The following is a 26753-nucleotide window of genomic DNA, read 5'->3' as shown; positions in this document are numbered from 1 at the left end:
GCCCACAATGCACTGCGATGGCGCAGTGCATTGCTGGCTCATTATTGGCCAAGCATGCACTGTGACCCCGCATGCTTGGCCAATTGCAGCGCCAGCAGCGAGGAGAGCCATGATTGGCCACAGGCAGGATGCCTGTGGCCAATCATAGCTCAGGCTGTGTAGTGCACGCCCCACACTATATAAGGCCGCCAGCGCGGCAGCCTTGTGTAGTGTGTTGGCGTCTGAAGCAGTGGGTGTTCTGTGTACCTTCAACACAGTACACATCGATCGTTTTCGGCCAATTTTCGATCTTGCTGTTGTGTAGTGGTTGTTGTCTGCATGCCCTGACCGCAGTATACACCGCTATATTCACCTCACCTATATAGCTAGTGATCTATCTTTTATAATAGAGCTTGCAGTCAGTAGTGTTAGGAGCTAGTGCGTGCTGTCTGCGTGCTCTGTACCCAGTAACATACCGCTATATCCACCTACATAGCTCTTCTCTATTTGAGCCCACTTGCCATCTGCAGGAGTTATTGGAAGTTGTGTGTGCCTCCAGCACAGCACAGTATACATCTGTATATACCCCTTTATCTCTGGTGTTCTATAATAAAGGCATCTGCAGGAGTTAGTGCGTGTTCTGTGTACCTTCAACACAGTACACACTGATCGTTTTCGGACGATTTTCGATCTTGCTGTTGTGTAGTGGTTATTGTCTGCGTGCCCTGACCGCAGTATACACCGCTATATTCACCTCACCTATATAGCTAGTGATCTATCTTTTATAATAGAGCTTGCAGTCAGTAGTGTTAGGAGCTAGTGCGTGCTGTCTGCGTGCTCTGTACCCAGTACATGCCGCTATATCCACCTACATAGCTCTTCTCTATTTGAGCCCACTTGCCATCTGCAGGAGTTATTGGAAGTTGTGTGTGCCTCCAGCACAGCACAGTATACATCTGTATATACCCCTTTATCTCTGGTGTTCTATAATAAAGGCATCTGCAGGAGTTAGTGGGTGTTGTGTGCCTCTAGCACAATATACACTACCCAACTGCTTTTTTACCCAACTCCCTTCAGGCCATTACCATGTCTGGAAGGCCAGCAAGGAGAGGCAGACAGGCGCGAGCCGATAAAAGAGGGCAAGCAGGCTCTGTGTCTAGAGACAACAGTGCTGGTCGTGGACGCGGTGCATTGTCATCAGCACGTGGCCATGGGACACGCTTGTCCTTCTTTTCGGCAGCTGGACATGTTGAGCCGCAACATGCCAACGACTTGGTAGAGTGGATGACCAAGCCCTCTTCATCCTCCTCATCCTCTCTCACCCAGTCTCCGGGTACTTCCCTCCTCTCAATGTCATCATCAGTGACTCCTTCCCTAGACCCACCACGTCCTCCTGAGGAGTCTCCTGAACTCTTTGAGCACAGTGTTGGGTACATGCTCCAGGAGGATGCCCAGTGTTTTGTAGGCTCTGATGATGACACTCAGCTAGCGTGAATGCAGAGAGAGGGGATGCTCAAGAAGGACAGCAATCTGGCAGTCATGTTCCACAAGCTGCAGCATATTGCCAGGTTTGCTACAGCGATGAAGAGGGAGGGGATGATGAGGGCACTGACTCCACGTGGGTGCCTGGTAGGAGAGAGGAGGAGGAGGAGGCACATGTCCAACGAGGCAGGATGCCCTCCGGGGGCCAGCTTAGGGGCAGCACACTGACTGAATCACACCGCAGAGCTCCGCCTGTGCAGGGCGCTGCCTCTGCACGTTATGCTAAAAGTTCTTTGGTGTGGGCCTTTTTTGAGACGAGTGCATCAGATCGCACCGCTGCTATTTGCAACATATGTCTCAAGCGTATCTCGCGTGGCCAAAACATCAGCCGCTTGGGCACCACATGCTTGACCAGACATATGTTGACCTGCCATGCAGCTCGTTGGCAAGCGTACCTCAAAGACCCACACCAAAGAACAAAGCGGCCCTCTCCTTGCTCCTCATCAGCTGGCATCTCCAACCCCACTAGACCTTCAGTCCTCTCTGAAACCTGCTCTGAGAGGAATGAAGGTGTAGAATTAGGTGTGTCACAGCCAAGTGCTTCCGGGCACTCTGCTAGCAGTACACCCACGTCCGATTATAGCAGGCAAATGTCCCTGCCCCAGCTGCTGGACCGGCGAAAGAAGTTCACTCCCAGCCATCCACATGCCCAGCGGTTGAATGCTAGCTTGGCTAAATTGCTAGCACTTCAACTGCTGCCTTTTCAGTTGGTAGACTCGGCCCCCTTCCGTGAGTTTGTACAATGTGCGGTTCCTCAGTGGCAGGTCCCCAAACGCCACATTTTCTCACGGAAGGTGATTCCGGCTCTCTACCGGCATGTGGAAGGCAATGTCCTTGCCTTGCTGGACAGGGCGGTCAGCGGTATGGTGCATATTACCGCTGACTCATGGTCCAGCAGGTATGGACAGGGATGTTACCTGTCTTTCACGGCCCATTGGGTCACTCTTCTGGCAGCTGGGAAGGATGCAGGACAAGGTGTAGTAGTGTTGGAGGTTGTTCCGCCACCACGCCTCCAAAATGCTACTATTGGTTGTGACACACCTCTCTCCTCCACCCCCTCCTCTTCTTCTTCCTCCATGGCCTCTTCCAGTGCTCTGTCCTTTAGAACCAGCGTTGCTCCGTAGGCGTTCCATGGGCTACGCAAGTACGCAGGCAAAACGATGCCATGCCGTGCTTGCGCTGGTTTGTTTGGGGGACAGGAGCCACACTGGGGCGGATGTATTGTCAGCTCTGCAGGGGCAGGCCGAGAGGTGGTTGACGCCACGCCAGCTTAAGCCAGGAATGGTGGTTTGCGACAATGGCACCAACCTCCTCTCCACCCTCCGACAGGGACAACTGACCCATGTGCCCTGTGTAGCTCACGTCCTTAACCTGGTGGTGCAGCGGTTCTTGGGCAGGTACCCCGGCTTACAGGATGTCCTGAAGCAGGCCAGGAAAGTCTGTGTGCATTTCCGCCGATCATTTAATGCCTGTGCTCGGCTGGCTGAGCTCCAAAAGGAGTTGAACCTGCCCAAGAACCGCCTTATATGTGACATGCCCACCAGGTGGAAATCAGCGTTGGCCATGCTGCAGCGGCTGCACATGCAGCAGAGGGCCATCAATGAGTACCTGTGCGACTACGGCACCAGGACAGGGTCAGGGGAGCTCGGATTTTTCTCACCACGCCAGTGGGGCATGATCAGGGATGCATGCACTGTCCTGTCACCGTTTGAGGAGGCCACAAGGATGGTGAGCAGTGACAGTGCATGCATCAGTGACACTGTACCTCTTGTCCACCTCTTGGAGCATACGCTGCGTGGAATAATGGACAGGGCACTTGAGGCAGAACAGAGGCAGGAAGAGGAGGACTTCCTTGCCTCTCAAGGCCCCCTTTATCCAGACAGTGTTCCTGCTGTGCCACCCATCACACAGGATGAGGATGAGGAGGAGGAAGAGGAGGAGGAGGATGATTGTGTCAGCATGGAGGTGGAGGCTGGCACTCTGCATCAGCAGCAGCAGTCTTGTAGGGATGATTTACAGTCCCAAGAAACACGTGGACTTGTACGTGGCTGGGAGGAGGTAGCTGCGGATCATGTTGTCCTTAGTGACCCAGAGGACTCCGGACTGAATGCCTCAGCTAACCTACGCTGCATGGCCTCCCTGATCCTGCAAAGCCTGCGGAAGGATCCTCGTATTCTTCGGATCAAGGAGAGGGACCATTACTGACTGGCCACTCTCCTTGATCCACAGTACAAGGGTAAGGTTGTCGACCTTATCTTGCCATCGCAGAGGGAGCAGAGGATGAGACATCTCCGAAAGGCCTTGCAGAAAGGTCTGTGCAACGCGTTCCCAGAGACTGGGAGGTTACAAACTCCTGGTCCTGGACAACGTGTTGCTGAGGCATCGGTCAGAAGGAGCGGTGGAGAAGGTGGCCGTCTGACTGATGCTTTCAGACAATTTTTTAGTCCGCAGCCCCAAGGTATGATCGGTTCCAGCAACCATCGCCAGCGTCTGATTTACATGGTGCAGGAATACCTAGGGGCAAGGTCAGACTTGGACACCTTTCCCACCGAAAATCCTCTGGCTTACTGGGTCTTGAGGATGGATCACTGGCCAGAGCTTGCACAGTATGCAATTGAGCTACTGGCCTGTCCTGCATCCAGCGTTCTTTCGGAACGCACCTTCAGTGCTGCTGGTGGCTTTGTTACCGATCACAGGGTGTGGCTGTCTACCGAATCAGTTGATCGACTGACCTTCATCAAGATGAATCAGTCTTGGATCACCCACAGCTACCAAGCACCTGACGCTGATGTAACCGAATCATTTTTTTTGAAATATCACATCCCTTCAAGACTGCCTATGCTGATGCTGAGTGACTGTCCTGTTATGTTGATTGTCTATCCTCTTCCTCCTCCGATGATATGTTGGAAGAACATTTCTGTTTCTGGGTGATGCCATCAGCCCAATTTTTCTGCCCCTGTTTAACAGGGGCGTTTAATCACAATTTTTGATGCAATGCTTTGCAGCAGGGCTAATTCCTGCAATAAAACTAGAGTATATGGGAGAGGTTGCAGTGTCGTGGCACCAGCACCAGTGCCTAAAGCCCAATTTTTCTGCCCCTGTTTAACAGGGGCGTTTAATTACAATTGTTGATGCAATGCTTTGCAGCAGGGCTAATTCCTGCAATAAAACAAGAGTATATGGGAGAGGTTGCAGTGTCGTGGCACCAGCACCAGTGCCTAAAGCCCAATTTTTCTGCCCCTGTTTAACAGGGGCGTTTAATTACAATTTTTGATGCAATGCTTTGCAGCAGGGCTAATTCCTGCAATAAAACAAGAGTATATGGGAGAGGTTGCAGTGTCGTGGCACCAGCACCAGTGCCTAAGGCCCAATTTTTCTGCCCCTGTTTAACAGGGGCGTTTAAGTACAATTTTTGATGCAATGCTTTGCAGCAGGTCTAATTCCTGCAATAAAACAAGAGTATATGGGAGAGGTTGCAGTGTCGTGGCACCAGCACCAGTGCCTAAAGCCCAATTTTTCTGCCCCTGTTTAACAGGGGCGTTTAATTACAATTTTTGATGCAATGCTTTGCAGCAGGGCTAATTCCTGCAATAAAACAAGAGTATATGGGAGAGGTTGCAGTGTCGTGGCACCAGCACCAGTGCCTAAGGCCCAATTTTTCTGCCCCTGTTTAACAGGGGCGTTTAAGTACAATTTTTGATGCAATGCTTTGCAGCAGGGCTAATTCCTGCAATAAAACTAGAGTATATGGGAGAGGTTGCAGTGTCGTGGCACCAGCACCAGTGCCATCAGCCCAATTTTTCTGCCCCTGTTTAACAGGGGCGTTTAATTAAAATTTTTGATGCAATGCTTTGCAGCAGGGCTAATTCCTGCAATAAAACAAGAGTATATGGGAGAGGTTGCAGTGTCGTGGCACCAGCACCAGTGCCTAAGGCCCAATTTTTCTGCCCCTGTTTAACAGGGGCGTTTAATTACAATTTTTGATGCAATGCTTTGCAGCAGGGCTAATTCCTGCAATAAAACTAGAGTATATGGGAGAGGTTGCAGTGTCATGGCACCAGCACCAAAGGTCCAATTTTTCTGCCCCTGTTTAACAGGGACATGTATTTACAATTCTTGATATAATATTTCACAGGAGGGCCCGTTCCTGTGCCCACCCAGAGTAACTGTGAGGACTTATAGTGTTGTGGCACAAGCACCACAACCACCAAAGGTCAATTTTTCTACCACTGTTCAACAATGGCATGTAATTACAATTCTTGATATAATCGTTCACAGCAGAGCGCTCCAGCGCCCAGCAAGAGTCACTTTGAGGGCTTACAATGTTGTGGCAAAACCAACACCTTGTTCCGCCATTTCTGCAGAGCATATAGGGCAGGCCCCTACTTTCAAACATCCAACTTACAAACATCTCCTACTTGCAAACAGAAGGAGACAACAGCAAGTGAGATGAAAAAAGATGGACGACAAAACAAATTATACAGGGGTGATAACCCTTCCCTATGTTTTCCAAAAAGCTTAACATTTTTTTTTTTGACTGGAGCTACACTAAAAAAATGTACCAGTTGAAAATTACAAACAGATTCAACTTAACACAACAAACCTACACAGTCCCTGTCTTGTTTGTACTGCCTGTATACTGCTGTTCTGAGTATATAGGGCCTGGGGGCCACACGCATTTCCTTTTTTTAATATGGGTACGGGGTTCCCCTTAATATCCGTACAAGACCCGAAGGGGCTGGTAATGGGCAGGGAGGGCTACCCATGCCATTTTTCTCAATGATTTTCAACCATATTGCAGGAACCAGATATAACATTAAAACCGCAAGCAGCTTTAAATGACGTTATTTCCGTTAAATGTCATTTTGTGCAGGGACTGTTCTAAACACGGGAAATACGTGGCACTTCACAGGCATACTACAGACACCCCCCAGGCACCATATTTAAAGGAATATTTCACTTTTTTTTCCACTTTAATCGTCATTAAAATCAGTGCTCCCGCCAAAACGGCCGTTTTTAAAACTTTTTTTTGCATTGACCCATGTCCCCTGGGGCAGGAGCCAGGTCCCCAAACCCTTTTTAGGACAGTATCTTGCATATTAGCCGTTAAAATTAGCACTTTTAATTTCGAACGTTCGAGTCCCATAGACTTCAATGGGGTTCTAACGTTCGTACGAATTTGGGGTCCGTTCGAAAGTTCTGGTGCGAACCGAACCGGGGGGTGTTTGGCTCATCCCTACTTATATGCAAGTTATTGTCATAAAATGGGTTTAGGGGACCCGGGTCCTGTCCCAGGAGACATGTATCAATCCAAAAAAAATGTAAAAACTTTTTTTTTCGGGAGCAGTGATGCTCCCGAATAATGCTTAAAGTGGAGCAAAGTGAAATATTCCTTTAAATTTGTACCTGGGGGGTGTCTATAGTATAGTATCCAAAATTGGCACCTTTCAGGGGGGAGGGGGGTGCAGATACCTGTAAAATACAGGTATTTGCACTCACTTCCGGGCATAGATAGCCACAGAATCTGCAGGTATTTATGCCACTTCCTGTCCCTTCCCCACTGTCCTGCTGGGAAACACATGGGACCCAGAGACAGCAGGGACCATCCGTATTGCACATAGCGACCTACGCATGTGCAGTAGGGAACTGGGAAGTGAAGACATTGCGGGCACGCTGGACAGGTGAGTGTCCATATTTTAAAAGTCAGCAGCTGCAGTATTTGTAGCTGCTGACTTAAAAAAAAAGGCAGAACTCCCGCTTTAAGGGGAACCCTGTGCCAATTTTTTTTTTTTAAATGGCGTGGGGGTCCCCCCAAATTCCATACCAGGACCTTCAGGTCCTCCCAATGTTGAGGACATGTGGCCTGGTATGGTTCAGGAGGAAGGGGGGTGCTCTCTTGTCCCCCCTCTTTTCCTGCGGCCTGCCATGTTGCGTGCTCGGATAAAGGGTCTGGATTTTTAGGGGGAACTCCACGCCATTTTTAAAAAAAATTGGCGTGGAGTTCCCCTTAATATCCATACCAAACCTCAAGGGCCTGGCAATTGAATTTGGGGGAACCCCACGCTATTTTTTTTTCTTTTTTATCAATGACTTTCAATCACTGTTCTCTGTATTATGGGGAGCTGACAATTCATTATAGCCACAAGTTATTTTAAATGACTTTTTTTCCTGCAGAAATGACACTTTGTGCAGGACAGTTCTAAGCACGGGAAACATGTACCCCTTTACAGGCATACTCAGTGGCGTTGCTATAGCGGTGCGGGGGGTGCGGCCCGCACCGGGTGACACCCACCGGATGGGTGACACCAGGGCAGCCACTAAACACTATAGCTTGGAGTGGTGCGAGCAGGGCATTCAGCCGTGTGGGGGACAGGGGGGAAGCTGCCTATAACACTGCCGGCTGTTACTCAGGCCAGGATCTCCTATAGCTCCCATGGCAGTCGGATTAGCTGGGCGGAGCTGGGGGTGTGGCTTCCTCCTCCAATCCTCCCACAGACCCCTTCTTGCGAATACCACAACTGAAGGAGTTAGACCTGAGGACCCAGCAGCCCCACCCGCCCGGGTCTTCATCTGCAAGCATGAGGTAATCAGAGGTATGCTGTAAGTTACTGCACAGCACATTGTCACACATCCTTACCTGCCTTGTACCACCCCAAACCTGCCCTGTGCCACACCCAACCGGCCCTGTGCGACCCTAAACTGCCCTGTTCCAACCCCAACCTGCCCTGTACCACCCCCAACTTGTCCTGTACCACCATAACCTGCCATGTACCACCCCAACCTGCCCGGTACCACCCCAAGCTGCCCCGTGCCCCTTACAACCTGCCCTGTACCACCCTAAAACTGCCCTGTACCACCACAACCTGCCCTGTACCACCACAACCTGCCCTGTTTCACCCCAAACTGCCCTGTGCCACCCCCAACTTGCCCTGTGCCACCTCCAACCTGCCCTGTACCACCTCCAAACTGCTGGGTGCCACCCCAACCTGCCCTGTGCCACCCCAAACTGCCCTGTACCACCCCAAACTGCCCTGTACCACCCAAACCTGCCCTGTACCACCCCCAAACTGCCCTGTGCCACCCCAACCTGCCCTGTACCATCCCAAAATGCCCTGTACCACCTCCAAACTGCCCTGTGCCACCCCAACCTGCCCTGTACCACCGCAAACTTCCCTGTGCCACCCTCAATCTGCCCTGTGCCATCCCAACCTGCCCTGTGCCACTCCAAACTGCCCTGTGCCACCCCAACCTGCCCTGTACCACCCCAAACTGCCCTGTACCATCCCAAACTGCCCTGTACCACCCCCAAACTGCCCTGTACCACCTCCAACCTGCCCTGTACCACCTCCAATCTGCCCTGCACCACCCCAAACATGCCCTGTACCACCCCCAACTTACACTGTACCACCCCAACCTGCCCTGTACCACCCCAAAACTGCCCTGTGCCTCCCCAACCTGCCCTGTACCACCCCAACCTGCTCTGTACCACCCCAAAACTGCCCTGTGCCACCCCAACCTGCCCTGTACCACCCCAACCTGCTCTGTACCACCCCAAACTGCCCTGTACCACCCCAACCTGCCAATATACCAATCCAACCTACCTCATACCACCCCAACCTGCCACTATGCCACTCTATAATACCCTAACCTGCATCACCCCAACCTGCCCTGTGCCACCCCCACCTGCCCTGTACCACCCCCAAACTACCCTGTACCACCCCAAACTGCCCTGTACCAGCCCAACCTGCCAATATACCAATTCAACCTACCCCATACCACCCCAACCTGCCACTATGCCACTCTATACTACCCTAACCTGTCACTATACCACCCTAAACTATCATTTACAGTGGCTGGTTTTGGGTGCGCCCCGTGACCTTGCGCTGTCTGCAAGGTGTGGGCAGCCTAGGCAGGGGGGGGGGGGTGACACCATATTTTACTGCACCAGGTGACACCAACCCTAGTGACGCCACTGGGCATACTATAGACACCCCCCAGGTACAAAATTTAAAGGAATATTACACTTTTATTGTTTGACTTTAAACATTACTAAAATCAGTGCTCCCAAAAAAACAGCCATTTTTAAAACTTTTTTTTAGCATTGATACATGTCCCCTGTGGCAGGACCCAGGTCCCCAAACACTTTTTAGGACAATGACTTGCATATTTGCCTTTAAAATGAGCACTTTAGATTTCTCCCATAGACTTGTACAGGGTGTTCCACGGCTTTTTCGAATTTGCCCCGAACACCCCAAATTGTTCACTATTCGCCGAACAGGCAATGTTCGAGTCGAACATGAGTTTGACTAGAACTCGAAGCTCATCCCTAGCGCTCATCATGCAAACTCACATATAAAGCCAAAAAGCCAAGCACCTCCTCAGAAATGGACACTACTACATAGCAACCAATTGTCAGAAACTATGAAATCAGACTGAGACAGAAGTACAGTTGCATATAAGCCTTTAAAATTAGCACTTTTGATTATTCATTTTTGTGTCCCATAGACTTTAACAGTGTTTGTGTGTTCTGCCAAATTTTTTCCTGTTCGGTATGTTCTGGTGCGAACTAAACAGGGGGGTGTTCGGCCCATCCCTAGTCACAAATCACTGCACTTTACAGAATTCTCCAGTGAGTCCAGGGCAGGGGCTGGATCTGCTCACCGCCACCAGACCAGGCACACGGGGAAGGTGGGGGAGCTGGTAAGTCTGGAGTTAAGCATTAAACATTTTGTGACTTATTATATTTGTTTTGCGGTATTGCAATGCATTCTAACATGCTTTTTGGTTTATGTGTAAGTTGGCTTTGCCTGTGTTTTAATCTATTATTTAGTATATACAGTACACATGAAAACATATACTAAATCTAAACAATATTGCAGTGCATATAATTAAAAAAAAAAAGGTTTATAAGCACAGGTAAAGCAGTTTCATTTTTCTAAACACATGAGTGTTATTGGAGCTCAGGAGACACAGAGTACCTGTTAAGAGGCTCTAATTTTCATTCGTGGCATTCATCCTGTGCAGCTGGCTACCTCGCTAATTAGAAATGATACAACAGATAATTGGGATGCAGGCCACATTGTAATTTAATGTCATTAAAGATTACCTTTCCATCTTAATCTACATTCACTATGATTTCTGAAAACATCCAAAAAAGTCAAATGCTGCTTACATTGCTGGAAATTTCAGGGCATTCAGTGCACCATTGTGTACTGAGAGAAGCCAGAGTTCTCATTCCTTGCTTAAGAGTTTGCCTACTTTCATTTCGAAGAAGTCTGCAAAGCATTGGAAGGTAAGTTACAGGCATCCACTTGGAAATGTAGCTACATTTTGTTAAAGTGATAGTCAGGGGCGGACTGACCATTGGGCCACTCCGGCACTGCCCGAGGGCCCCGTGCCACTAGAGGGCCCCATCAGGGTTGCCAGCCTCAGTAAAACCAGAGAAAGTATGTAAAAATCTGTGTTTTTTTTTTACATCTGTATCTGAAATGTCCCTTATGACCCCCTTTTGGTCTAAAAATCCCAAGTTTATAGCTGCCCCACCTCTCCAGTACCTTCTCAGCCAATAGAAACATGTCTGTGTATACTGTGTGATTGTATACTGTGTGTGTGTTTTTGTATACTGTGTGGCCCCATAATGTCTGATTGCCTGGGGGCCCCAAAATCTCCTATTGCCCGGGGGTCCCCATGATGTCAGTCCGCCCCTGGTGATAGTAAACTCTGATTTTGAACTTGCACCTACAGGTAAGTCGCCTCTAGTATGCATGCTTGGGAGTTATGTCATTGCAGCCATCCACAGGACCGAAGCCAGTGAACCTGGAAGGAAGACCAGGGGAAGATGGAAGCCCTGACAGTGCACCACTGGAGGGTTTGTTCTAAGGTATTTCACAGGGGGGCTAGTATGCCATGCATACTAGCCTATTATGCCATTGCCTTGCAGGAGATTATTATTTTTTTATTAATTATGCAGTTTACTACTGCTTTAAGATACTTCAAGACTCAATATTGTTAAGACATTCCAAACAGCCCGGGGGCCCGTACGGGCATTTATAATCCCTCAAGGAAGGTCCAACCAGGGCTGGGATCTTGTAATAGGTGCTAGCCTGGAGGACGATAACATTGATATTCAATGTACAGAGGGTAGGGAGGAGGGAGGGGTGGGGGGGCAGGGAGGGAGGGGAGATAATATGGGTGGGGAAAAATATATTTTTTCACATTGGTTACTGTACTGGATTGACTGGATCGATCCTGGTAAAAAAAAATATTTTTCTTCTTGATTTTGGCATCATGATGGAATGTTTACGGATGGTTACATTTAATTCCTGTGAAAAATGGCCCCCCTGAAGATTGTTACGTATAATGTAAGAGGACTAAACAGCCCTAACAAGAGATACCAGATCTCACAGGAATTGAAAAAGTGGTCTTCAAATATTGCTTTTTTACAAGAGACTCACCTTAAATGGTCACATAGTAGTGGTTTGAATTCTAAAAATTACCCAACTTGGTTCCATGGGTATTCCTCTAGTAAGAGGTCTAGAGGAGTTGCCATCGGATTTGATAGAAATACTCCCTTCATTCTAAAAGCAATGGAATCGGATTTTGAAGGGAGGTACTTATCTATTAAAGGCTCTATCTTTAACAAAATGTACACATTGGTTAATATTTACTGTCCTAATTCTCTTCCCTGCCCGTTTTATGGGAAAGTATTGAATAAATTAGAACGTTTTAAGGAGGGAGGGGTGATCATGGCAGGGGATCTTAATTTTGCATTTGACCCGGCCCTGGACGCCCAACCTCCATCTTCACGGTCAGAAGGGAAATATTTTAAGGTAATGAAACAAAAATTGCACCAGCAGCAATTGGTTGAGGTATGGAGAATAGTGCATCCAAGGGGGAAGGACTTCACTTATTACTCTCAGGTGCATTGTTCTTATTCAAGAATTGATTATATTTTTTTAGATCATCAACTCCTAGAGGGGTTAAGGGAAGTAGAAGTGAAGTCAATAACCCTATCGGATCATGCTCCTGTCATGGCCACACTGGACTTAGAAGATATACCGGATAGGCAAAGATTATGGAGGTTGAATGAGTCTCTCTTACATGATCATAAAGTATTTGAGGCTTTGGAAAAGGATCTGAATTTATTTTTTAAAGAAAACAATGTAGAGAATATTACACCAACGGTCTTGTGGGAGACTCATAAGGTATATATGAGAGGGAGATTGATAGCGGAAGCAGCCAAAAGAAGGAAAATATGGATAGCGCGAAAACTATTGATCCTACAGGAAATCCAGGAGTTGGAAGAGTTACATAAAGGATTAAACGACCATAAAATAATGGTCAAATTAACAGGAAAAAGGGAAGTATTGAGAGAGCTATTAGAGCAGGAAACTAGGCAGGTCTTTCTGAAGTCTGCCAAAAGGCAATATGAATTTGGTAACAAACCGGGGAGAGTTCTAGCAGGGGTTATTAAACCGAGAAGAAACTATAATTATATTGCAAAAATTAAAGACAAGAAGGGAGTAATGAAATATTCAACAAGAGATATTAGTAACATCTTCTCAGAATACTATCAGCTATTATATAAGGTGAATGACAGTCAGGACCCCAAGGATAAACAAAATAGAAGGGGAAAAATCGAGCAATATCTTCGGAAGGTAAAGCTACCGAGGATAAACGAGGAAGATGCTGGTATACTCGATAGGGACATTTCTAAGGAGGAAATAGAGAGGGCAATTAAGGATAGCAAGAATGGGAAAAGTCCAGGGCCCGATGGGTACACGTCACTATACTTTAAAAAGTTTATGGGACCTTTGACACCCTTTTTCTATCAGTATATGAATTCAATCGGGGGAGGAAGAGAGATACGTAAGGAAGCTCTGGGGGCCTTTATAACTATACTAGCAAAGGAAGGGAAAGACCCAACATTATGTTCCAGCTTTAGACCCATCTCTCTGATTAATGAGGATGTAAAAATGTATGCAAGGATCCTGGCGGAGAGACTGAAACAATATATGCCAGACGGCATAGAAGGAAATCAGGCAGGTTTCGTACCAGGGAGGGAGGCGAGGGACAATATTTTGAGGACAACCCTTTTAATGCATGAAGCTAAAAAGAGGAAGCAGTCTTCCCTTTTTCTATCGGTAGACGCTGAAAAGGCCTTTGATAGGTTAGAGTGGAAATATATGCTGCAGACACTACATAAATTTGGCTTTGGCCTAAGAATGTTAAGGTGGATAGAGGCTCTATACGCCAACCCCACAGCTCAGATTCAGGTGAACGGAACTCTGTCAAATCCTTTTGGGCTCTATAATGGGACACGTCAGGGATGCCCACTTTCCCCTTTGCTTTTCATATTCTCTTTAGAACCTCTTTTGGCATCTATAAGAGCGAATTATGAAATTGAAGGAATAAAGGTCTTAGGGAACGAGCATAAGATATCTGCATTTGCAGATGATATTATGCTTTATATAACGAATCCTAAGCAGTCTCTCCCTAGGATCCTGCAGGAGTTAGACGAATATGGGAGTGTCTCGAATTTTAAGATAAATAGGGAGAAAACTGAGATACTAAATGTCTATACTTCCCCAAAGGAGAGAAGAGAACTTAGAGCTCTCTTCCCCTTTGTGTGGAAAGAGAGGGGCCTAAAGTATTTGGGAGTATACTTATCGACATCAGTAGCAGATTTATATCAGGATAACTATCTCCCTCTCTTAAATAGAATTAAACAAGATCTTAAAGGATACCCCGCACATAGACTGACATGGTTCGGTAGGATAAGTGTAATTAAGATGATGATCCTTCCAAAAGCCTTATATATCTTCCAAAGTCTCCCGATTAATGTCCCAAAGGCTTACTTTAAAATGATTAAATCCTTGATCCAGAAATTTATATGGAATAAAAGAGGAAGTCGTATTTCCTATAAGACAATTAGTAGACCTAAGGAAAAGGGAGGGATATCCCTTCCAGACTTACAAAAATACCATATAGCAGCGGTAGTGAGGAAAATTTTGGATTGGGTTTATAATGCCCCATATAAAAAATGGGTATTATTGGAAGATAACATGAGTAAAGTTGTCCTGAATCAGACCATCTGGATTCCAATGAAGTTCAGAGGTCTCCCTAGAGGAATATCCCCGATTACAATGGAAACATTAAGAACATGGGATGGGGTACTTAAAGGTACAGTAGGACAAAATAATAGCCCCTTAATGCCCCTGTCAGGAAATAATTATTTTCCCCCGGGGAAAGAAAATAAAATGTTCTTAAAATGGACCCATAGGGACCAACTGAGATTAAGGGGCGTGGTAAAAGTAAATAGCTTGACTTCTCTAGCAGAGTTACGAGAGAAATATGGTAGAACACCGTGGGACGGATGGAGGTATAGACAACTCCAACACTTTGTAGAGTCCCTCCCTAAACCTCTCCGCTCAGGAGATAGTCTAAATCCCTGGGAAAAACTGATGGATCGAGGGGGATTGGGTAGACAGGGGATCTCTAAAATATATAGGATCTTAATAACTTTGATGGAGGATGAGGCTATGTCCCCTCTGGGGAGATGGGAAGGCGAACTGAATCAATCAATTTCGGAAAAATTGAAAGGGAAAGTCATGGACTATATCCATTCCACTTCAATGGACACAAGGACAAAAGAAATGAATTATAAATTAATGGTTAAGTGGTATTATGTTCCATTTAAAATGCATAAAATGAATCATGACCTATCACCCTTATGTTGGAGAGAATGTGGGAAGGAGGGAACTCATGCCCATATATGGTGGCAATGTAGCTTAATTCAGTCATACTGGCAAGAAGTGCTGGGCCTAATTAAAGAGATTGATGGGACGGAAATAGAACTGGATCCCTGGAAATGCTTGTTCCATGCGACTGAGGGTCCTAGGGAAAAATATAGGACAGCACTTACCCCATTTTTACTGAATGCAGCGAAAGCATTGGTTCCGAGACATTGGAAAGTTAAGGAAATACCAGGGGTAGGAGAATGGTTCAGGGAAATAGATAGAATGAGGATTATGGAAGAACTAATACATCTTCAAAGGGGGGTAGGAACAAGATTCCAGGATACTTGAAGGAATTGGCTGGAATTTAAAAAGTCCTCAACTTATCTGGGAATTATGGGGAATGGGGGGAGCGTCTAGGGGTCTGTTGCTGGATACACCCCTTTTTTATTAAGGATCGATCCGGCCGGTGAACTTTCTTATCCCTTATTTCTTATCCCTTATTTCTTATCCCTTATTTCTTTATGAATGTTGATAATGTGGAAATAACATGAATTCTAAACAAAGTGATTTGTAATAGTATGTATAAGAAATATCTTTTTTACTGTTTTTTGTCAATGTGGAAAACGAAATAAAAAATACTTAAATATAAAAAAAAGGAAAAAAAAAAGGAAAGACATTCCAAACATGCAAAAGAAAAAGGCGTTTTGTTGCACGACAAAATGCACACAAAAAAGGTCAAAACCGCACTTTCCAAAAACACACTTGAGAGAAAGAAGATGCCACTAAATATGTCGCTAATGATGTCAAAAACACACAAAAGTCATCTCCAAAAAAAGTACAGGAGCAGAGAGCAGGTAATAACTACTACTGAAGTAAAAGCATGTATCCTCTGTGTATCAATTTACAGATACATAAAAGTGAGCCATGACAAGGCCTACATGACAGTTATGGAGGGGAATGTTCCCAGCACCCATTAGACCAAATTTTTGCATAAATGGATTTCTCTGTATTATTGTAAATCTGCAAATTTGAAATGATTTGTATGTCTATTTTTCACTCCCTTCTAGTAGTCCGTTTGAGAAAGGCCATACTAAGGCAAATATCACTTCAGAGCAGATAATATTCTGCAATAAAGTGTACTAAAATCATTCTAATGGTTTCCCAGAAGGCAACTGTGTTTTTTCCACTGGAGTTTTGTTGTTAATTTCAGTGGCTGCCCCTATCCCCATCTCAGCATAGTCCTTTCAATGGCTGCTCCTATCCCCCATTTCAGCATAGTCCTGAATTAAAACCTGCGCAGTTGGTGGCAAAGCAGTCTCTGGTTCCAAACTAAGAAGCCAGGGTTGGACTCCCTATTAGATATATGTAAGCACTGTGTCTAGGTCCCATGATGGAGATTAAAGTCAAATGTCCAAATACCAGCACCAGACTCCTTCTCTCCTTTAAAGGGTCAGTCTCAGATGGAGACTGTGATAGACTCACCTGGGGCAGAGTAATTTGGAGGGAACTGAATGCTAGCCTATTGCCTACTGATTATGGTCCCTGGATTTTACTCTTTGTGAGGTGTATGCCTGGGGACCCTTGAAGTAATGTTACTTTGGATTCAAGTCCATGTCTCTGGGTTCCCTGTATATGGCCTATATGCCATAATAGAAATAATGACTGTTTCATACTGTTGGGACTCATAGTAGATGCAAATGTCATCAACTCCAGCCACCTGTCTGTCTGTGGTCTGCTATAATGTGTTTATTGTAAATAAGTCTAGTGTGGGCTCTAAGGGTCTTTCACCCATTGTTAATTGTGCTAATTAAAGGGATGTTCCAGCGGGGCATTTTTTTTAAAAAAGTCAAGGCTGACCTGAAAGGTCATATATCTGAGTCACCTAGTCTGGCTAAATGATATGTTAATTAGGTTTCTGGTTACAGTTTGTATGCCATTCTGTTGTTTGGTATTTGTATGATATCTCAAATAAAACAGTTCATGTTCCAGCTTTGTAACTGAGCTAGTCTCATCTGGTTCTTGGTTACAATATTTGGCTGTAAAATCTGATATCTGAAGATCCAGATTGGAGGAAGCAGTGTACTGACGGAAGCACTCAATTGGAGTGGGGGAGTTCTGAGACTTACAAAAACAAAACAAAAAAAGAAATTGTAGTTTATTTATTTATTTTTTTCTATGTTAAAATTCAAAGAGTATGTAAACCCAACATTTTATATTCCTCATATGTGCCTGCTGCACCAAGTATGAAAAAGTATTGCTTCCTTTGTATAGAATCCTTGTGTTCCAACCAGTCTCTCTGATCTCCTATTACAAACTAACCACACTAAGCAGAGGAACACACAATAGTCAGTTCTCTAGCTATGCTGGGAACTTAGCCTGCTGGTCTCCAATGAAAAGACTTTTCCTGACACGCGCCCCCCCTTCCCCTGCACAGCCCTTCATTGGGAAGTGTTGCTGCCCCCCCCCCCCCCACACCCGTTATAAAGCTGAAAACAGAGGGAATGTTATATTTATCATATTTTTATATTTATATTTAAACACATGGCTCAAGTCCTGCGGGAACGCATGGGAACGGAGTTCCTGTACTTTTTCCACAACAGGAACTCAGTTCCCGTTAGCAGCCGTGTCCTGCAAGAGTTTGAAGTATGCGAGCTGTGTGGTAGGTGCTACACCAGCAGCCGCCGACTCAGCTCACAATAGTAAGTGCCGCACACCAGGGGTGGACTGACCATTCAGGCATTGCCAATAGGGGGCCCCATGACAGTTTCCTCTTCGATCTGACGGGTAGATCGGGTCCCTGCTGCTAAGAGGTTGTATTTAGTCAGACCTCTCGTGATGCACTCCTCCCCGCCGGCCCCTCCTGATTTTCTGTCTCCTCACCCCCCCTCCCCCCCAGACTCCTGCATACTTGCTCTGTGTGTCCCACTGAATCCCCCCCTCCTCTATCGTCAGTGCCATAGGATGAGAGAACCCAGAGGAGGAGCACAGCTATTCTACTCACAGGACATGCAGGGAGAGAGGTGTGCTGAGGGAGGTACATCAGTTTGGGGTGGTAAGCTGAGCACAATACCTGGCAAAGTTTAATGCCAGGAGGGAAGTTTATGTGGAAATATATGAAGGGTTTGGAATAGCAGCGAGTGTGTGTTGGAGCCCTGCAGAGCTTGCAGCCCCCCAACGTAACATACATCTCCTAAGCAGGAGCACATCACTATCTCCCCAAGCATTCTGTCCAGATAATGTGCAGTTAATAATGACCTTTCCATTTAACCCTTTGTTATCCAAACTCTGTTCAATGAAAAGTGTGAACTCACCACATAAACACTCTATATACAAAATAACATTCCCCAATAAAGATCAGAACACCATGTTCACATTTGCATGGAAGCACAATTGAATGAATGCTGATTATGCAGAGAATTATCGTATTTATGTTTATTGAGGATTATTTTTTTTTTACGTACTAACAGTTAAGCTTCATACACACAATACAAAATGGTTGAAAAATACCACACTTTTGAATTGTTCGTGCATATGAGCGTATCGTTTTTTTTTTAGTGGGGAGGTGGATCTTGGGTGGGAGTTCCCATACTTTTTCCCCAGGACCCCTGTTTAAACACAAATGTTTTGCCTGATGTTAGGGCGCTGCTGACTCCCTGCTGACTTTTAAAAGTTCCTTGGTGTGGGCCTTTTTTTATTTATTTATTTTTTTTTATTCAATTTTTTATTCAATTCAAAAATGTAGTTATACAATACAAAGCCTATTGGACATATCTAGGCTTGAGGAAAGAAAAACAAGAAACCACAATAAAACCCAAAACAGAATAGCTTTGGTAAATGAATGTTTCACTGAGGGCACAGATTGGAGAAAGAAAGGTAGATTAGTCCCACCGTACTCTTTTTAAATTCTTTGTTTATGAAGAAAAAATACATTAACTGCAAATTTATTTTGATACAAGGGGCCAAATGATTCTTGTTTGTGCTGCCAACCTGTCTTGACCAGACCAACTATGTGATCCAAACAATAGGCCATAACTACTTGTCAAGACCTCTATATTCCCGTTCTAAGGTGCCGTTCCCATGCTTAAGGAGCTCGTTATGGTCCGTGTAGTGGCTAATTCCATTTTGAAAGTATGTAATGTGGGATTGAATGTGATCTGTAGGTCGTCAATCCTTTGGAGAAGTTAAGAGAGATTAGTAAGTTTAATGAGAGTAAGAGAGAAAAGGAGAAAAAAGAAGAAAGGACAGGAAGGGGAGGAATCCTACATGGAGGGAGGGGGAGGGGGAGAGAAGGAGCGGGGGGAGGAAGCCCTTCCTCCAAGCCCACCATCAGTTTCTCCATAATTATACCAGGCTGCTTAGTCACTATACACTTATGTCATCAGCCTAACATACTCCTCGGAGTAGAATAATTCAAGCCAGTAGAACCACTTGTTGAGGAACTGTTCTCTGAGTCCCCTGTCAGTTGCCACCAGGTCTTCCATTCTATGTATTTCCGCTGTCTTCAGCCGCAACACCACTCCCGGAGGCTCTGTCTGCTTCCAAAACAGGGGAATGCTTTTCGCTGCCATGACCAGTAGGGGTACAAGTGACTTCCTGTAAGCTTTACTTGGTATGTCGTGATGATGCAATAGGAAGAATTCGGGAGTCTTGGCAGATTCCTATCTGTGAACATCTGAATGATACGGTGGACCTCCATCTAGTAAGGCGTCTAGTAAGGCGTCAGGAGCCTGCATGACCAGAAGACATGGAGAAGAGTGCCCTTCTCCTCCCCACATCTCCAACATAGGTCAGAGCTATGAGGGAACATCCTGTGTAGTCTAACTGGGGTGTAGTACCATTGTGTCAATACTTTGAATCCTGCTTCTTGTTGGTTAGAGCATATTGATGTTTTATACATGAAGAGAATTATTCTCTCCACTTGTCTCTCAGTGAACTGTATTCCCAGGTCTCGTTCCCATTTAGCTATGTAAGGAGGTCTAGATCCCTTAGGGGGTGTGATAAGAAGTTGGTATTTTAACGAGATATTATGACGTATTGGCTCTTGCTCTGAGCACAGAAGCTCAAAGGGTGTCAGGGCTCTTGAAAAAGGCCTGGGAGAGGACTGTGAACGAACGAAAATGAGCTAGTTGGATTTTTTGCCCGAATGGAAGGCTTACCAAGAGAGGATCTTCCATTATGTTGTCTCTGGACATCTACTGTCCATTTCTGGCGAAGTGGCAAAGTTGATATCTGTCCTTACCCTTCAGGACATGAAATCTGGTGTTGTTCAGCCCCGGTGCAAAATCTGGGTTCCCCACTCTGGGGGTGAGCGGCGAGGGCCCGGGTGCGACAGAATGCTCGCAGAAAGTTTTTTGAGCCAGTCGCCAGGTCTCCCCTACCGTAGGGTGCTTTGTTACCCTTCTGACAGGCCTTTCTGGCACCAAGGCAATGCCTCTAAGAGCTGCTCTATTTGTATCCATTGTTTTAGTGTCCCTTGGCGACACCAATCAATGATCCTTGTCAAGTGGCAGGCCATGTGGTTCAATATCACATTCGGTAAGGCCTTTCCTCCTTGCGCTTTTGGTAGACGTAGGATGGACTGAGCTAGCCGCGGGGGGTTTCCCTGCCCAGATGAACATGTTCAGTACTCGATTCACCGCTCGAAGGAAGATGGATCCTAACTGGGAGAGCCTGTAGTTGGTATAGCAGTCGGGGCATAATGTTCATTTTTATTATGCTGCACCACCCAAACCACGAGAACAATCTCGTCTGCCACCTCTGCAAGTCCTTTTTGATGTCTACCAGAAGTGGAGGAAAGTTGAGGGAGAAAATATCTTCTATCTTGTTAGGAAGGCAGATCCCTAGATATTTAATGTAGGAGCTCACCCATTTAAAGGGGAAGTCAGGTCCCAACAGATCACACAAAGAGGTCAGCATGGAGATCTTCAGAGCCTCCGATTTCTGAAAATTGACCTTAAAGAAGGACAGCGCACCATATTTCTCCAGTTCTAACAGCAAGTTTGGCACCAAGACTAGGGGATTGGAAATGAAAAATGGGATAGGAATAGGTCGTTAGCAAAAGCTGCTATTTTAGGCGATAGGGAGTCACTTAAATGGATTCCCGATATGTTGGGATTATCTCTCACAATGCATAGGAAGGGCTCCAGAGACAGGATAAATATCAGTGGAGGCAGAGAGCAGCCCTGCCTCGTACCTTTGGCTATACCAAAGGGGGAGGGAAGCTGACCATTAACTTTTACTTGGACAGATGGCCTGGAGTAGATGGCTTGTATAAAGTTCATCATTCTCCATTCTAATCCTACGTGGCGAAAGGTCTCTAGTAGAAAGGGCCAGTGTACCCTGTCAAACACCTTTTCAGTGACAGTCGACAGTAACAACATCGGGATCCCTTGTGTTTTGGCTGCATGGATAAGATTAATTGCTTTTGTGGTGTTATCCCTCTCTGGAGGGCAAAAAACCGACCTGGTCTGAGTGGACAAGTGAAGGCATCCACTTCGACAGCCGCATTGATAGGGCCTTAGTAAAGATTTTCAGGTCCACGTTGAGGAGGGAGATTGGGCTATAGTTTTGGCATAATAAGGGGTCCTTGCCCTCTGTGGGTATTACTGAAATAAAGGCTCACAATGAGTCCACTGGAGGGATTGCTCCCTCCCCAGCCTCGTTATAGGCCGCCAGAAAATGTGGTGTCAGAATATCACCGAACATCCTGTAGTATGTTAGCGAGTACCCGTCTGGGCCCGGGGCATTGCCAGTTTGCATTCTGGCCATGGCTAGCTTCACCTCTTCACCTGAAAGCGGCTCCTCCAGTACCACCAATGCCTCATCAGTTTTTTCTTGGGACTTCTGTCTGTCTGATAGTCGATGTGGCAGATTGTACAATGAGGTGTAGTATTTACAGAACTGGTCTGCAATCTCCTCAGTAGTCTGCACCTTAGAGCCACCTTCCTTCGTAAGCTCAGGAATGAAAACTTGTGCCCGTTGGGTTCTCAAGGCCCAAGCAAATACCTTACCACATGTGTTACTGTGTTCATAGAAGGTACATTTGCATTTTGCAATAGCTGCCTTAGCCCTATCCAAGGCCAGCGATCTAAGTTGGTTTTGCATGTTTGTTAATTCGTGCAACGCCTGGGTGGCTAGGGATTGCTTGTGGATGGACTCTAAAACCCTGATTTTCCCCAGGAGGTCTAAAATTAGTACATTTATGGGCATCACACACCATCAATGGAGCGCTGCCCATGTCCGTATTAGAAGAGAAAAAAATTCTCAATTCCCTGGAGAGCTCCTCCATCACCTCAGGTGTCTGAATCAGTGTGTCATTTAGCTTCCACTGCCATTGTTTTGGCACTGGATCCAGGATATCTATGTCCACAAAGACCGGAGCATGGTCCGGATTTTACTCGAGAGTAGAGATTGGGCAGCAAGAGAAGATCGATTCTGTTATAGGAATCATGAGGGTGCGAGTAGAACGTATAATCCCTTTGGGTTGGGTTCAAAACCCTCCATACGTCTACCAAGTGGAAAGCATAGAACTTCTTCTTTAGGCGTTTGAGTGCTGCATAGGAAATCTAGGATGCTTGCCTGGATGTATCTATGGAGGGATCCATGGTAAAGTTGAGGTCTCCTCCCAGGATCACTACCCCCTCGGCAAATTCTTGTAGTTTTGTCAGCGTGGATTTGAGGAATCCAATCTGGCCTGTGTTAGGAAGGTACAGGTTCACCAGGGTCACCATGGTGTTACCCAGTATCCCTTTTACAAACTGCCCTTCCCTCATTGTCACTATACTGGTCACACAGCGTCCATGGCGTTGAATTATGTATCAATACACAGACCCCTTTGGACTTAGACTCAGAGGAGCATCCGCAGTAGGCCATCGGGAAGCAGTGGTCATGGAGTTTCGGTATTCTATCAGCTCAAAATGTGTTTCATAGATGAAGCATATATGGGCTTTCATATGTCTCAAGTTGGATAGCACCATGGACCATTTCTCTGGGGTGTTAAGGCCCTTTACGTTAAGAGACATAAGTCTGAGAGTTTCCATGGAGCTCATGGAAAGTGAGACAAGCTGGAGTAAGGGGGAAAGAGAAAAAAAGGGGGAGGAAAAAGGGTGGTTGGAAGAGTCAGGTGTTAGTGGAGAACAGAAAGAAGGTAGAAGGAGGGAGGGATGTTAGATAGAAACAGAGAGTACTGTTGAGCACTGGTAAATCAGAAAACCCAGATTGCTAAAACACCAATGACGTTTGTGAGACCAGGTCTCAAAACACCCTTGGGCCCCAGAGGGGTGATGTCCTATGTGGGGAAGTGGCTAGACACAACGGTGGTCAGGAGCTCCCTAACCAGACCCAAACTATGAATAAGGAGGAAATAAAAACATCAGAATTAAACACATTGACGGGTGTAACTAACAGGCAAATCAGAGGTTGTAACTGGTAAGGTTCCCAGAGGACCTGCTCCATTCGCCGAACACCCACTGCCGTGTACAAATGGCCATGATCCAGGGGGACCCAATAAGGGCTCCCTGTATCTGTTTAGCTTTGTGGGCGTTCAGCAGGCTGTAGGTGTCTCTCTAACTATCGACTGTGAAGAAAACAATACTGCATCGATCAGGGCTACAGGCATATCTGCATATTAGGGATCAGAGAAAAACTCACTTTTAGCAAAACCCTCTTTTCGGGCAACCCATTCCATATAACCTGGTTTGGATGAGTTTCCCTCCGCACAACCCGGAGCCAGGACCCACCCCCCGCGGCACCCGCCAACCACCCTGGCAGACTCCCACTGGGAAGATCCACTATCTACAGCGGCGGGGACGAGGAGACCACCCAAAATGTTTGGCTGCCCCCGCCCCCACCCACCAGGCCCGGGCGCCGGGTCGCACCACTATAGCTTTAGAGTAAACATTTGTCCCATTCCCCCTCACGTTTGCATGTCCTGTTAAGATGAGATTACAGTCCAGTCCCCCTGGGAGCGTTTAGAGTCAAAGTTGGGGGGGGGGGGGGGGGTGGTAGCCGAGAACCTCACTGCGCACCCCGGCATCACCCGGCTGAAACAATAAGTGTGGGCCACCTGGGGGGCGTCCCCGCGGACGGATGGGACCCAGAGGGAGTCTGAATGGCTGGTGGGAGAGGGATGATGCTCGGCCTAGAACCCTGGGCTCCCGGAGGGCACTAGATAGTCAAAGTCCCATATCGCAGTTCACCTGTGCCCATCACTTACGTGTGTACGGTTGTTAGTCTTACTGCTCTGGGTCGCCCCTCCCGATCGGAGTGGGCTCTCTCTGCCTGCGCCTGGATGAGTGATGGGGAAGACCCGGGAGTTTGGAGTGGCGTTGTACGATGGTGGGTGAACAATGCGCTTGCTTTCCGGATGGTAAGCTGGATGGGAAATGCCCATCTATATGTCAAATCTGCCCGGCAGAGTCTCTCCAGCAGGGGTTTCAACATTACTCTTTTCAGCAGGGTTGCACGGGACACATCCGGATATATATAGATTTGTGCCCCGTCAAATTCCACCAAGCCCTTGAGCCGTGCCACACGCCTAATTTGCTCTTTGTGGCTGTACCAGTGCAGGCGGCATTGCATATCGCGGGGCCTTTCCAAATCTGCCTGTCTGGGGCCGTGCGCTCTGTGCACCCTATCAAATTCCATTGAAGCGGGAGGTTCTCCATCCAACAATTTATGTAAAATAGCCCTCACCATCACAGACAGGTCCTCCGATCGGGTCGCTTCAGGTATTCCTCAGAACCTTAGATTTTGGCGGTGGCTTCGGTTTTCCAGATCTTCGGTGTGGAGCTGCACCTCTGCCAGCTGGTCTTGATACCTCTGGTGCGCTCTCTCTAGCTGTGTTATTCTGGTCTCCAGGGCCCCCACCGATGCTTCCTCTCTGGTCAGTCGCTCCTCTATCACATGGACCTCTGAGCGGATCTCCTGTAAGTCTCAGCGGTGTTGCTCTTCAATCCTGAGGACCAAGGCTTCCATGTCCGCCCTGATGAGGAGAGCTCTTAGTAGTGCTCGGATGTCTGAATCATCACCCGACGGCTGCATGGGGCGACCTGCCCCTGTTTGGCTGCTTAGTGTGGGATCCAACAGAGCCGGGAGTCTTGTCAGAGGTTGCAAGCCCAATTTCTGTGAGGACACCATACCTCCTGTTGGTGGTGATGTCCGGGCCTCGCCACATGGTGGTTCGGTGCGGGCCTCCGGACCAGTCTTGGACTTTTCCTTGAGGTATCTGTCGATCTGGGCTTCTGGAGTAGTCTTTGCATAACCTCCTGTATTTGCCTCTTTTCCGATAGCTCATGGCCGGAGTGAAACATGCTGAAAAACTGGCATAACAGCTTTGTTTGAGGAATCTGGTGTCAGGAGCTCAGGCACCAAGTGACTTCACCCCGCCATGTCCAGGCCACACCCCCTGTGTGGGCCTTTTTTGACACGTGGGCAGCAGATCGCACTGTTGCTGTTTGCAACCTATGTCTGAAGTGAATGAAGCATGGCCGGAACAGCAGCTGTTTGGGCACCACATTCTTGACCAGACATATGATGACCTGCCATGCAGTCCGTTGGCAACAGCACTTGAAAGACCCACTTCATAGAAAAGGCAGACTTCTCCTTACTCCTCATCTGGAATCTTTAACCCTACTATACCTCCAATCCTCTCTAAAACCTGCACTGAGAGGAATGAAGATATAGCAATAGGTGTCACAAGTCCTTTCAGCCAATCTGCTAGCAGTACACCACCAATTGATTTCAGCAGGCAAATTTCCCTATCCCATTTGCTTAACCGTGTAAAGAAATTCAGTCCTAGCCATTCCCATGCTCAGCATCTTAATGCTAGCTTGGCAAAATTGCTAGCACATGCAACTGCTGGCTTTTCAGCTGGTAGACTACGCCCCCTTTCATGAATTTGTGGAATGTCCTGTACCACAGTGGCAGGTTCAAAAACAGCATTTCTTTTCAGGTAAGTCCATTCAGCTCTCTGCCGTCATGTGGAAGGCAATGTCTTGGCCTCGTTGGACAGGGCTGTTAGCAGTAAGGTTCCTATTACCGTTGACTCATGGTCCAGCAGGCATGGGCAGGGACATTGCCTTTCCTTCACGGCGCACTGGGTAACTCTGCCGGCAGCTGGGAAGGATGCTGGGTTCAGTGTTATTGGTGCTTGTTCCATCATCATGCCTCCAAGAAGCTAGTGGTGATTCTGCCACAGCTCTATGCCAGACCTGTGTCTCCTTTTCTCCAAATGCACCCGCAGCTGGCAGACTCGAAATAACCAGCCCCTAACCCCCAATCATGAGGAAAACCACACAGGTGTTGAGGGTTAAACATGCAGAACATAAACTCTTTATTAAAGAGGAGCTGCACTTAAAAAAAAAAATATTAAAAGCCAGCAGCTACTAATATTGCAGCTGCTGACTTTTAATAAAATCACACTTACCTGTCCCAGGGTCCAGCGATGTCGGCGGCAGATGACGAGCGATCGCTCGTCTCGCTGCTGCCACCGCC

Source organism: Lithobates pipiens, unplaced genomic scaffold (assembly GCF_037356315.1).
Source record: "Lithobates pipiens isolate NorthernLeopardFrog02 unplaced genomic scaffold, aLitPip1_a1.2 Scaffold_8, whole genome shotgun sequence".
Classification (NCBI taxonomy): domain Eukaryota; kingdom Metazoa; phylum Chordata; class Amphibia; order Anura; family Ranidae; genus Lithobates; species Lithobates pipiens.
The sequence above is the reverse complement of the archived record's forward strand: the minus strand, read 5'-3'. Positions refer to the sequence as shown.